Source organism: Impatiens glandulifera, chromosome 1 (genome assembly GCF_907164915.1).
Source record: "Impatiens glandulifera chromosome 1, dImpGla2.1, whole genome shotgun sequence".
Classification (NCBI taxonomy): domain Eukaryota; kingdom Viridiplantae; phylum Streptophyta; class Magnoliopsida; order Ericales; family Balsaminaceae; genus Impatiens; species Impatiens glandulifera.
Window position 1 is genome coordinate 68,536,578 of NC_061862.1, and position 12,352 is coordinate 68,548,929.

The 12,352-nt window shown below is 36.4% G+C and overlaps 1 pseudogene; it reads right to left on the minus strand.

Annotated features, from left to right (window-relative positions):
- Positions 1-570: 570 nt before the first annotated feature.
- Positions 571-5,803, minus strand: LOC124931139 (annotated as a pseudogene).
- Between the last annotated feature and the right edge of the window lie 6,549 nt (positions 5,804-12,352).

The window sequence follows — 12,352 nt, forward strand, 5'->3', positions numbered from 1 at the left end:
TTATTTAGTTTTTAAGATGCAAGTTCGAATAATGAAATTAAATTATTTTTTATAAACTATTACCTATAAGAATATTAAAACAAAATTTGTTTATATATTATGACATGTGAGTATAATTAAGATTATCAAAAAGTATATTAATATTGCCATTATACCGTTCATTAACAATAGTAATAATTGAACCATGTCTTGTCCAATAAAATAGTTTCCTAATCTTAAAATATAATTTGAACACCTAACAATTTGATTTGAATTATAAATAATAAATAATAAAATAAATGCTGGATATTATAATTACCCATAGAAATATATTAACATGCTTCATAGATAAACTAATAACTCTGGCTAACTATAAAAACCAAATAAATTAATAACTCTAAATAAAAACCAATGTTAACCTAACTACCACCGAGTTCATCTATTTTGGATCTCTTGGCCTCCATTGATGTGAAGCGGCTGTGAATTCCTGCCATCGCTACGATTCAATGAACAAAAAAAAATAAAAAACAGTTAGCTATCAATTGACCATCAAATAATGCACGTATATAACTAACTATACATTATTCCCTGTTATAAGTCATTAACTGCCAAACTAGAATTTCCCGATAAACCAATCCCTAAGAAATTATGGTGATGATCATCTTCAACTAGAGTATTTCCCGATACTTTATTTTCATTTTGTGTGAAAACACTACTAACTGAGCGATTACGACTGCGTGATTTCTCCCTCATTTTGGAGTAGGCATAAGAACCCGAATCTGTAATGGGATGATAATATATTCACAAAGAAAATGCTCTGTTTTAGTTGTGAATACTTATGTGGTAGCACAACAACCCTAATTAGACATACCTTCAACAAGGTATGGAGGCGGGTAAAACTGAAGATAGCAGAATGTAGTCAATACATACCTGCAGATAAATAATCTTTTTACTATATAAGACGATTAACATTTTCTTTTTTGAAAATAATCTCTGGCAGAGGTGTGAGGCTAGTAGAGCAACTCACCACTGTCATCATATGGACACTTCAACCGTAAGCTATTAAAAACTCGGTTAGTTGGGTAGAAGGACATTAGTCTTATGGTTATAATTTAATGAATAAAGAGTATATTGATGATGAGATATTCGGTTATTTTATATTAATCTCAAAAACCCATATTGAACAAGGACTAAATAACACCTCATCAAACAAGTCTCAAAGTTATTAAAATTGTGGCTTGAACTTGGACCACTTTTAACCTATGGGGTTTGAACTTTGAACTGCAAGATGATGTTCAAACTTTTAACATGTGTGCCATTTGGGGCGCTTTTTCCTAACCAACATTCTTTTTTTCACGAAATTATTTAGTGTTAGATATTTTATTAGTTTAGAAAAAGAAACATTAATCTCTTCTTCCTTGACAAAAGCCCCAAATGGCTAATGTACTAGCATTATATGCCAAAAGAAAACTAAGTTCAAGTCTCAAATAGTAATTGATAAACATAACACACAATGAACTCACCTAGTATACCTCCTACTGCCACATCTTGCTAGTGGTGCCAGTAGTCGTCAACTCGAGAGACACCAACAAGTGATGCAACAAGTAGCAGGGTAAAAGAGATGCACAATTTTGCTACATGTCCTCTTCGGTCAAACACCTTGATCTTTCCATATAAATACAACAACATAAATCCTTGACCGGCAAAGAATACTGGCAAAGAATACTACAACAAGAAATTAATAAGATTTTGAGTAAAGTATTGGAGGACTATTTTCGTTGAATATCAATAAGATACTTACCCGAAGTATGGCCACTTGGAAAAATTTTATGCCCTTCCTTTATCACATGTTTGTTTCCATGGCAAATAACATTTCTAATCAAATCATAAGCCTAATAGTAAGACATGAGACACCACACTTAGCATACTTTTAAGATAAAACCGCAGATTCTATAAAAAAATTAAATCGGGATTTGTTCCATGGTGTGTAAGATAGCACGATCCCCACAGACCTACCTCCACTTCAATCAAGGATTCTTAGTGGGAAAACCGTATATTCCATATTCATTTCATTTAAAATTATTTATGTCAGATATGAATTGTAAACTGAACTTGGTATTTATAAATGAAGCCATTATCTAGAGAAATTGAGTAAAATACATACATCCTTTCCATCTAAGAAGCACCGCCAAAAGAAGTCGGGTCTAGGCCGACCAACAGCATCCTTTATCGCATTTGTTAGAACAGACGTGATGAGGACAGAAAAAAGTAGGCCTGTTTTTTTTTCTCAAAGCTTATAAACATAACATTTCACACCAGGAACATAAAGTAAGGATTTCAGTTTTACCTAAAGTTGCATGATCATATACATCCTTCCTACGTAAATAAACTCTTAGAAAAATCAAGATAGGAAAAATAACTGCATATATCTAGCAATGGAAAGGAACACTATTCATAAGTTACACGACCTATAAATATTTCTCTAAATAAATATAATAGAAAAAAACATACCGGAAAAGCCCATGGAGGAACTGTATTATCTTTCAAAGAATACTTGAGGTCAGACATCATATCCTTCTCAACAAACCGATAGAACGGACAGATTGTATTCAAAACATAATATATCACACCAAGAAGCAATAAAATGAGTCAATCATGTAAGTGGATCCTCGCCACTGTAATCCCATGGGACCTTACAGTATGTGAACCGAACTCAGATTCTCTGATTCTTTCGTGTCGATGACAACAAAATAAACTCGATCACAAAATGAGATGGCATTATATGACATTGCTTATTGAAACACAAAGAAAAATTGTACCTCCTGATCCATATATGTCAGTTGAAAGTAGAATTTGTCATTATCAGTCTTGATGCACTCTATATATGAGACCCAATGGACAAGACTGTTAGGATCTAGATCGGGGGTGGGGAACCGGGGTCTGGTCGGTTTACTCTTTCTGATAACACTCAACGGTTGGTGTTTAATTCGGTTAGAGATTAACACCGGGTTTCAATACTACACAGACTATCACAAACCCTTGAACCGAGTTCAAGTGTGGAAGTGGTTTGTTTCAGACTGAAGCAACACACACATAGGATGAATGGAGATAGGTTTTGGAGAATATCGGTTTGGAGATTAAGAGGTCGGTTTGAGGTTTAGTGAATCGGTTAGAATAATGTAATTTGGTTATAACAGTGTGAGTCGGTTAGAAAACAGAACCGGTAGAAAGTAAAGAACAAGACACAAGTTTTTATGGATGTTCAGAGATAAAACTCCTACGTCACCCCTTCTTCTCGAAACCACGGGAAGGATATTCACTAAGGAATACACAAACACAACACACGATCGAGACTTATTTATTGCTCGATAAACACTCTTACAATTCTCACAGAAATTGTAATCACACTTCAAATACACACTTAGACTTTGAATCTTGTAAAGAGATAAACACAACTTGTAACTTCTTGGTTATTGGAACTCTTAAATGTTGTATCTCTTAATTTTTCTGAATTATTGTCACACTAGAACTGCATTTACTCCTCTTCAGCTCCTTCTTTTATAGGTGAAATGTGTCAACGGTCACATTTCTTCAACGGATACCTTCAGGGTAATCCTTGAATCTGATTGGTTGAGCAGAGGTTCAGCATTGAGGTTCAGCAGACCGGCTTCATTTGTCTTTTACTTAATATGGCAACTATCGGTTGGCCGGTTGCCTGTATCTGGAAGATTGCACCTTTGACTTGTACCAAAATGGTAACTATTTCTGTAGGCAATCTTCTGCAGCCTTCAGAGTATCATCAGACTTGTATGGATATGGCAATGTCACAGTTTGTTCCTTTGATATCATCTTCCGCAGATACTCAAAGTGTTCGTTTGCACCAATTTGTAGATTGTACTTAGTTTGATATTCTTGACTTCTTTCTCTAAGTAGTCTTTTCATCGTTTTTCCGGTTAGATACTTCATTTTTGTTTAGGATGTCTACCGGTTGTTCATAGTTTCAGGTTAACCGGATAACTTTCCGGTTTTAGATACGTCCTTTGCTTCTTATTCTAACCGGTTAGATTCTTGACCGGTCAGATTCTTGACCGTTCAAAGATTTTGACCGTTCCTCCACATGAAATTTGTTTTTATTAAGTTCTTATTTTAACCGGTCTAATTTATCTAACAATTTCTCCCTTTTTGATTATTTTATTTAAAATATTCAAAATCATGTAAGAAGTAAGAAGTAGGTCGGTTGTTTTAAATGTTTGTTTGGCCAGATTTGAGAAAAAAAATTAGAAAAAATTTGGCAAAATTTGAGAAAAAAATTTGTCTTTTAAAGAAAAATTTATCTTATCAATTTCTCCCTTTTTGATTATTTTATTTAAAATATTCAAAATAATGTAAGAAGTGAAATGTAGGCCGGTTTCCAAAAATACTATATATATAAATAGGAAATATTGTAAAGTTGACATAAAGAACAGATAATTAAAAGTCTATTCCCTATTCTTGTTGTCCTTAGGCATATATCTCTTGAGGTATTCAACCATCACTCCCTTTCGTGGATTGCAAGGATCGATGCCAAGTCCGGAGAAAGATGCTTGACCGCCCGATGTACCGGTGGTTGGTAAAGCTTGTGAAGGGACCGATCTGAGTGGAAGCACATTAACGCACCGCGCTCTCTTTATTAGAGGTATAGCCTCATCCTCAACTTCTACAACTTCTAGTGAGACCGGGTTGATTGGAGGAGCATTGGTCGGTTCCGCAATGTCAGCCAATATTTGTTGATTCCGTTTAGCCCCTATCTTCTTGGAGGCCTTTCTCTTTCTAGTGACCGATCCGGTTGAGGGAGCAGCCGTATTGGATTGTTGATTTCTTTCCTCTATTTCATCTACTATCAACTGTTGTTGGATTAGCCGAGCCGCGTCCTCATTTGCTTGTACCGCTTGTTCCGGTGCAGCATTTTCAACCACTTGAACGTGTTGGGTCAGGCTTGCATCCGCCTGTTCCCTTTCCTTCAGAATCCGCATATTTTCATTCTCATCCTCTTGGAGCTTTTGGGTCGCGATCTCATTCGCTTTCTCAACCGCCTCGTCGGCCGCTAGCTTGGCCACAACCATTTCCGCAAGCTGTTCGGAGACCGCTTGTAGCGAGGCTTCGGTCAGCGCGTGCTTTTCTTCAATCGCTATCATTCTTTGAAGTATCGAGTCGGCCTGGATACCGGATTGATAATGACCCTCTTCAAGAAATGCCAACCTTTGATTGTGACTCTCTTCAAGAGTCGTTATCCTCTGATCCGTTGAACCGAGCCGCTGGTCGGTTTGAGCAAGACTGTTCTCCAGAGTCGTAGTTCTATGGGTCGTGGAGCTGATTAGCTAGTCGGTTAGACCGTAATTCTCTTCAACAACTGTAAGCCGTTGGATCGCAGAGTTGAGCATTTCACCAGTAGACTCAATCAACCGGTTGGATTTCTTCGCCCTTTCTTTCATTTTAGTCTGCCATGGGATGATGGAATCTTTACAAAATTCCTCGATATATCCCTTGACGTGGTCCTCGGACAATACAGGCGCCGGTGATTTATCGGTTTGTGGAGACCCGGGCCGATCGGTGAGCAGATTACTTGTTTCGGTTTCAATTTTGTTGACCGTGGATTCCGGTGGAGGAGGGGCATTCTCTACCTCTAATGGATTGGGACCGCCATTGGATTTGGATCTTTCATCATCTTCAGGATGAGATCTTGAAAAGTGTGAAGCTTCTTGATGACCGGCTTCCGATTCCAACCGCGTCATCTCATCGGTCAGCTCTTGTTCCTTAACCGTTAACATCTCCAGCACAATTGCATCGAGCTGGTTTTTGTCCTCTTCAGGGAAATTCTGTTCCTGAAGGTGAAGGATGTGGCCGGTGATTTCTTTTAATCGGGCGTGCGTTTTAACCATCCTTCCTCTTCTAAGAGCCGTAACAACGCTCTTTGTTTTCGTCAGTTCGAACTCCGACCTCTCTATTTCCACCAGTTTTTCCCATTTCTGATGAGCGGGACACTCTGGTAACATGTCGGCATAACCGACTTCCTCTCGTTGGAGAGCCCACTAATAGTAAACATCGCTCACAACATGAGCCTACTTGAAGAGTTGCTCTATTATTTGTGAGACAAGACCATCTCCTAGTTGTTGAATGTCGTCGTCTGCGGTTTCGTGTGCCTCCGGTTGTCTGGCTGGACCGGTTTCATCATTAAGATTTGTGGCCGGATTTTCCTCATCGATGACCTTCCATTTTCCTTTGTTAGACCGATTCTGCTCGGTGTCGTTGGAGTAGGTGCGGCTGGAGCTAGATGCGGAATCCTCTGGATTAGGAATGTTGGCTTGAATATTAGCCGATCCGGATGTGTGGAGAACCGCCTTGCTTCCGGATTGTTCTGTCTTCGGTGCCTTCTTCTTAGGCTGCGATTTCCTAAGGCGAGTGGATGATTGTTTAGCGGTTGAGACCTTCGCTCTGCTCGGTCAAACAGTTGTTCTCAGAAAGTGGGTAGATCTTATTATCTTGCTAGAAGGTATAAGAACACCCGGGCCGTTTTCGATATTGGAGTGGTGCATCAGCTTGCCGAGCGGAACGGCATATCCCCGAGAGCGTTTGGAGGTCGGATCTACCATCTCACAAAGGTTTGAGAAAACGACCTTGGCCCAGTTGATTTGAATACCTCCAACCAAACCGGCCAACATCTCAATCTTCGAGCTTGTTAGGCTGTCGTAGTTGCCTCCTCTTCCTTGGACCAACTTTGAGAGAATTTCACAAAGTGGCCTGTATTCTGGTTTTAGGTCTGTTTTCTTACCGGACACCACTATCGGTTGGTTAGTGTCCGATACAGCACAGCGAACCACAAAAAGTATATTCACTAAGGAATACACAAACAAAATACACGATCGAGACTTATTTATTGCTCAATAAACACTCTTACAATTCTCACAGAAAATGTAATCACACTTCAAATACACACTTAGACTTTGAATCTTGTAGAGAGATAAACACAACTTGTAACTTCTTGGTTGTTGGCACTCTTAAATGTTGTATCTCTTAATTTTTCTGAATTATTGTCACACTAGAACTGCATTTACTCCTCTTCAGCTCCTTCTTTTATAGGTGAAATGTGTCAACGGTCACATTTCTTCAACGGATACCTTCAGGGTAATCCTTGAATCTGATTGGTTGAGCAGAGGTTCAGCATTGCGGTTTAAGATTCCAAGGCATGGAGCAGACCGGCTTCATTTGTCTTTTACTTAATATGGCAACTGTCGGTTGGCCGATTGCCTATATCTGAAAGACTGCACCTTTGACTTGTACCAAAATGGTAACTGTTTCTTCAGGCAATCTTCTACAGCCTTCAGAGTATCATCAGACTTGTATGGATATGGAAATGTCACAGTCTGTTCCTTTGATATCATCTTCCGCAGATACTCAAAGTGTTCGTTTGCACCAATTTGTAGATTGTACTTAGTTTGATAATCTTGACTTTCTTTCTCTAAGTAGTCTCTTCATTGGTTTTCCGGTTAGATACTTCATTTCGGTTTAGGATGTCTACCGGTTGTTCATAGCTTCAGGTTAACCGAATAACTTTCCGGTTTTGGATACGTCCTTTGCTTCTTCTTATAATCGGTTAGATTCTTGACCGGTCAGATTCTTGACCGTTCCTACACATGAAATTTGTTTTTGTTAAGTTCTTATTTTAACCGGTCTAATTTATCTAACAATTTCTCCCTTTTTGATTATTTTATTTAAAATATTCAAAATCATGTAAGATGTAAGAAGTAGACCGGTTGTTTTAAAAGTTTGTTTGGCCGGATTTGAGAATTTTATAAAAAATTTGGCAAAATTTGAGGAAAATTTTGTCTTTTAAAAAAAATTTATCTTATCAAAGACATTAAATCACATATGATTCTTTGGCAAATAAAAGCCTATTTAAAAATGGTCATCTAATTATCAATGCAGATAAGATAATTGTGATATATAATGAAAGTTTCATTCAAACCATAATCATAGGAGGCTGATAGAAATACAACCAATTATGTACAACTCATGTCATTTGTGGTAATGAATTCAGAAAAGACTAAACTTAATGGACATTTAGCCTATTTCCTCACATTTGGTACGAGATTAAATCCCCATTTGCAAGTAAGCCTTTCCTCCCAATCAATCATCAAACATCTGGCTCTGAATCATTCATTTCCTCAACTTCATTGTTGTCCTCACCTAGTGGAGAACAATGGATGTATCAATTTGGCTCGATGGGAAGAGACTTGAGCCCAAACGTGATATTCATAGTCTAATTGCGTGATATGTTTGTTTCTATCGATTAGATTGTTTTTGAATCTGAATCAGAATCATACAAATAAACTGCCAATGAATTTTTATAATCTCTCAAGGCAAAGTTCAAATTACATATGTTTCTCAATGTCATCTCATATGGATTACAAATAAACTCAATATGTTGTTAGACATCCGCCATAGAAACAAACAAAGAAATAGATTCACAGCACAAACAGAGGATTAATTCATTCATTTGTAACTGGATTTGAAATCTTCTAAGATAAAACCTAATATAATAATCAGCCACTCAAATTAATACGGAAAGTAACAGATATCGTTACATAGAATCAAGAGATTCAATCAAGCAAGTAGAATGCAGAATGAACTCCAGATCTAGACTCGATTGAAGCAAATGTTTACAAACCTGAAAGAGACATTTGGAATTCACAACATGCCACGAAGAGTTAATGATGAATAAAAGTCACAACGATTGCGAGATATAAGAGAGAAAAGAAATATGTATACGTACAAATCATTTAAACGAGGATGAAACTTTTCTTTCACATAACGGCCAACCATGTGCAGTAAGTGCTGAATACTAAAATATATAATAGCGGTAAACAGTATGAAAAGATGAATAAATAATGGAGGAAATCCGTAAAAGCGTCTGGATGTGATTGTTTCACCTTTCCGGTTTTATACGGCAAAATTGGAAAATCTTTCTCTCTAAGAAGTAAGGACCGGTCTCCAGCCACGCGAAAAAGAGAGATCTAAGATTGATTGTCTCGATGATGAGCGTGATCTTCGTTGAACATGCTCTATAATCATACAAGCCTGCCACGTTCAATCTAGACGGATTCTAAGCGGTGTGATTGAGACCAACAACAATGTGCATTTTTTAGTACAATTAGGTGATACAATTAATTGAGCGTTTTGGTTCATGGTACTATAGATGTAAGTTGTTTGGGTATAACTTGTATAGGGTTATTAAGATGTATAAATTATATAGATTCTTAGTGTTTGGTTGAAATAATAAAAGTGATATAAATTATATAAATTTTATAATTTTGTGTTTGGTTCGTGGTATACAAAAATAGTAAAAATAATTAAAGACTATTTTATTCTTTTATTTATATAAATTATTTTAATATTTATTATTAATTATATTTAAACTAATGAAAAATATTAGTTTAAAAATATTTAATAATGCTATATGATAATATAATTTCTTTATAAATATATTATATTTCCTATAATTAAATAAATTGTTTATTAATAATTAATACTATTAAATATATAATAACAAAATCACAAATAAACGAATCTCAATAGATCGTTCTATGTTGAGGAGACTTAATAAGAATTTAGGTACCTATCAAGATAAAAATAAAAGTTCAAGATAAAAATAAAAGTTTGTTATATTACTTGAAAATAAGACTATCTAAAAATAAAACCGACGAAAACAAATCTGACTTAATTAATGTAATCTAACATAATAAAAAAATGCATTTAAATATTCTGTGCTTACTACCAAAAAAAATTGTAGTGAAACGTTTTCATCGAAGAGTTAACTAAGAAACTTATTGTTTTAACTTATTTGTATATATTTTTTGTTAAACATTTCTTAAATAAATAATTATTTTATTTTTTATATCTCTCTTTTCGCTTCAGAGATTATTGGTCAAGAGAATGAAAAATTAAAAAATCTGTTTACATTTTAAAGGATAGCTTTCATCAATGGGGTAACTAAGTCCACTTTCACGTCCGATGATGAAAAAGACAATAATTTTGGTTAAAGACAAGAATGAGTTTAAAAAAAATAAAAATTAGTAAAGGTTAGAAATTTATACATTGTGATACCTGTTACAATTTTATACCTCATTTTAGGTATAAATTATACCCTTTAATAACACTGTAGATATAATTTGTTTTAACCAAACATTAATTTAATTTTACTGTAGATATTTTTATCCTATATCTATAGTACTGTACCTCCAACCAAACAGAGGCTTAAGGATCTTAATTTAAGTTAATTAATTTTATTTCCTTTTAAAAAAATAAACAATAGTTATTTTCTTTCTCGTTTTCATAGCTTCTTTATTATTATTGTTAGGATCTAGGTCGCCGCTGGAGGACCGGGGTTGGGCCGGTTAGCGAGTTTCACTCAAAGGGTGGTGATTAATCCGGTTAGATATTAACACCGGAGTTTCAATACTACACAATCTGTCACAAACCCTTGAACCAGGTTCAAGCGCGGAAGAGGTTTGTTTCAGGTTGAAGCAGCACACTCACAAGATAGGCAGAACCGATTTTGAATAGGACAGGTTTGGAAATTGATGGGTCGATTTTTGTAACTTGATGATTCGGTTTAAGTGGTGTAGAGTCGGTTAAAGCGGTGTAGGTAGGTTAGTACAGGTCGGTTAGAATGTAGAACCAGCAGAAAGTAAATAACAAGACATGTTTTTTATGGATGTTCGGAGATAAAACTCATACGTCACCCCTTCCTCTCGAAACCGCGAGAAGGATATTCACTAAGAAATACAAATACAATCCGATCGAGACTTATTTTCTGCTCGATAACACCCGTACAATTTACACCGAAATTGTAAATACACACTTCAACTTAGCACTTAAGCTCTTCTAGAGATAGAACACAATCTTATCACTTGTAAATTAAATGCTCACTGTGTTCCCGTATATCCCGTTTTTGTCCCGTGTCTCACGTTTACTCTTCTTCAGCTGCTCCTTTTATAGGTGAAATATGACAACGGTCATATTTCACTTCCTTGAATTTGATTGGCTGAGTAGAGGTTCAGTGATTCAGACCTGGCGGTCAACTGTTCAGACCTGGCGGTCAATTTCACAGACTTGGCAGTCTGTTCTTCCAATGTGTAAGACAAACCTGCTAGGTTTGTCTTTTACTCGATGTGGTAACTGTTGGTTAGATAGTTTTCTGTACTTGGAAGATTGCCTTTCTGATTTATCCTGAAGTGGAAAGATCCTGTAGGACGGTTTTCTACAACCTGCGGAGTGTCCTCAGACTTGTAAGAATATGGAAATGTTCAGTCTGTTCCTTTGGTATCATCCTCAACAGATACCCGAAGTATCTTCTTGTGCTGGTCGGTCATTTGACTTTTCACCGGATGACTTCCGGTGTGATTGGTTTAATCGGACAGCTTCCGGTTATTCCTTTGCCTTCTAGCTGATCGGTTGTCTGGTGTTTCCGGTTTTTTAGCTTTGGCCGATCCTTTCTTTGTGCGGTCATGTTTCGAATGTTCCTGGTCGGTTTAATAACTTGACCGATTAATCTTTTTAACCGATTCATTTGTTTGACCGGTCCGGTTTCTTGTTCCTGCATGGAAGTTTTATTTATGTTAAGTTCTGTGACCTGATCTAATTTTATCTAACAATTTCTCCCTTTTTGATTATTTTATTTAAAATTATCAAAACCATGTAAGTTTGCAAACGTAGGCCGGTTCTTTATTTGACCGGATTTTTGAAACTGACTTGGGAGAATTTTTCGAAAAGTTTTAAGATTTTGAGAAAAAATTTGGAAAATTATTATCTTTTATCTTATCAATTTCTCCCTTTTTGATTATTTTATTTAAAATTATCAAAACCATGTAGAAATGCAAGTATAGGCCGGTTTAAAAAATAACTTTATATATATATGAAAGTAACCGAAATAAACCGAAAGAAACATAAAGTAAGAAAGTAAATCCCCTATTCTGATTCGGAAAATCTGAAGTCGTCCATCATATCGTCGGTTGGTTCTTCCTCATCCGGTCTTGAAGATGAACCTTCAGCTTGCGGTTGACCGCCCGTGCTGATTGGAACTACATTGGAGAGTCGCTGTCTTGTAGAACGCGGCTCCAGATGCTCTTCGTCTTCATCCTCGGTTTGCATAGCTGGGTCCGGTTGAGTTTCAATAACCGTTTCGGTCATCCTTTCCAGCATCCCGGCTACTTGAGCCTTCTTTGATGTTTTCCTTTTCCGTTTTGCCGGAACCGAAGAGGAAGAAGCTGCCTTTTTCTTCTTGTGAGCCCTGGCATATCCTTCGAGCCCTTGTTTTTGTGCATTTAACCGCTCTACA